General features: G+C 41.5%; 1 protein-coding gene across 5 annotated transcripts in view; it reads right to left on the reverse strand.

Annotated features, from left to right (window-relative positions):
- The window catches only part of HIATL1 (hippocampus abundant transcript-like 1), a 121782-nt gene that overhangs the window by 11214 nt on the left and 107980 nt on the right, over positions 1-2588 (reverse strand). The window lies entirely within an intron of this gene.

The following is a 2588-nucleotide window of genomic DNA, read 5'->3' on the forward strand; positions in this document are numbered from 1 at the left end:
ACATTACTTTGCCAACAAAGGTTCGTCTAGTCAAGGCTATGGTTTTTCCTGTGGTCATGTATGGATGTGAGAGTTGTACTGTGAAGAAGGCTGAGTGCCGAAGAATTGATGCTTTTGAACTGTGGTGTTGGAGAAGACTGTTGAGAGTCCCTTGGACTGCAAGGAGATTCAACCAGTCCATTCTGAAGGAGATCAGCCCTGGGATTTTTTTGGAAGGAATGATGCTAAAGCTGAACTCCAGTACTTTGGCCACCTCATGCCAAGAGTTGACTCATTGGAAAAGACTCTGATGCTGGGAGGGATTGGGGGCAAGAGAAGGTGACGACAGAGGATGAGATAGCTGGATGGCATCACTGACTCGATGGACATGAGTCTCAGGGAACTCCGGGAGTTGGTGATGGACAGGGAGGCCTGGCGTGCTGTGATTCATGGGGTCGCAAAGAGTTGGACATGACTGAGCGACTGATCTGATCTGATTTATAAAGATGGGGAAACGTTTAATTGTTGTTGTTCAGTTGCCTAGTCATGTCAAACTCTGCAACCTCATGGACTGCAGCACACCAGCCTCCCTGTCCCTCATCATCTCCTGAAATTTACCCAAGTTCATGTCCATTGCATTGGTGATGCCATCCATCCATCCATCCTCTGATGCCTTTTTTTACTTCTGCCCTCAATCTTTCCCAGCATAAGGGGTTTTTTCCAATGAGTCTGCTGTGTACATCAGATAACCAAATACTGGAGTTTTAGCTTCAGCACCAGTCCTTCCAAAGAGGATTCAGGGTTGATTTCCCTTAAGATTGACTAGTTTGATTTCCTTGCTGTCCAAGGGACTCTTAGGAGTCTTTTCCAGCACCACGGTTGGAAGGCATCAGTTATTTGGTGCTCTGTCTTCTTTACCGTCTAGCTCTCACAACTGTACGTGATCACTGGGAAGATCATAGCCTTGACTATTACGGACCTTTGCCAGTAGAGTGATGTCTCTGCTTTTCAACACACTGTCTAGGTTTGTCACCGCTTTCCTGCCAAGAAGCAAATGTCTTCTGATTTCATGGCTGCAGTCACCATCTGCAGTGATTTTAGAGCCCACGAAGAGGAAATCTCTCACTACTTCTACTTTTTCCCCCTCTAACTGCCATGAAGTAATTATATACAATCCTAACATAATGACTTACCATATTTCTTCAGTTTTGTGGGTAGCAAAAATTGTAATATTTACAAATTTTCACTTGTTTTTTCCTTTCACTTTTTTTCAGTATTAAAATAATATTGAAACATTCTTCTGGTTAATTTCAGAATAGTGGAGAAAGACTGTGGTTGGTGGCTATAAAAGCAAATTTTTATGTGCCAAACCTATGCATTAGGGGTAACCACACACATTCTAAAAAGCACTAAAAATTTATATTAAATTCTAAAAGGAACGAGATGGTGGAGGAGTAGGTGGATGTGGAGTACATCTCTCTCTATGGATACATCAGGAATATACCTTCAGACATAGAAGTACTTGCAGAACACAAGCTGAGAGCAGACAGGGGTACCTGACCAATGGAAAAGAATATATAGAACCACACAAAACTCAGTAGGATGAAGGAACTAGGGGGAAAAACAGGAGTGTTAGTAGGACCGGACCTGCCCTTGGCAGGTTGGGAAATGAAGCAGGGATCCGATCCCCATATTAGGGCAATTGGCTAGGTCAGAGGAGAAACACTTAAGGCTGAGAGTGAAGCAGCTGATCTGTGGCAGCCTAAATGGAATGAGAATCAGACTGTCCTTGCCGCAGCCATACATACCCCAGAACTGGAAACAACTTAGATGTTCATCGACAAAGGAATGGATAAAGAAGTTATGGTACACAACATAATGAAATATTATTCAGCCACAAAAAGGAATTTGAGCCAGTTCTAATGAGATGGATGAACCTAGAGCCTATTATACAGAGTGAGGTAAGTCAGAATGAGAAAGATAAATATTGTACACTAGCGCACATATATAGAATCTAGAAAGATGGTACCAAAGAATTTATTTAGAGGGCAGCGAAGAAGAAACAGACATAAAGAATAGACTTATGGACACAGGGAGAGGGCTGTAGAGGGTGAGATGTAGGGAGATAGTAACATGGAAACTTACATTACCATATGTAACATAGATAGCCAATGGGAATTTGCTGTATGTCTCAGGGGAATCAAACAGGGTCTCTGCATCAGCTAGAGGGGTGGGATGGAGAGGGAGATGGGAGTGAGGTTTAAGAGGGAGGGAACATATGTATACCTATGGCTGATTCATGTTGATGTTTGACAGAAAGCAATAAAATTCTGTAAAGCAATTATCCTTCAATTAAAAAATTAATTTTTAAAAATTTATATTAAATTCCTCCTATATCACAACCTCCAGATTTTATTAAAAAGAGAATAATTCTATGATCTGTATCCACATCAGTGGATACAGTGGGTATGATATTGCTCATAGCTATATAACATGCTACCATGGCAGGGAAGGAGCGGAACTGATGTAGGGGTGCAAGAAATCTTCCTGAATATTTCTTTGCAGCTTCCTGTGAATCTATAGTTATTTCAGATTAAAAATGTTAAAAA

The sequence above is a fragment of the Bison bison genome, unplaced genomic scaffold (genome assembly GCF_000754665.1).
Source record: "Bison bison bison isolate TAMUID 2011002044 unplaced genomic scaffold, Bison_UMD1.0 scf7180017864316, whole genome shotgun sequence".
NCBI lineage: Eukaryota > Metazoa > Chordata > Mammalia > Artiodactyla > Bovidae > Bison > Bison bison.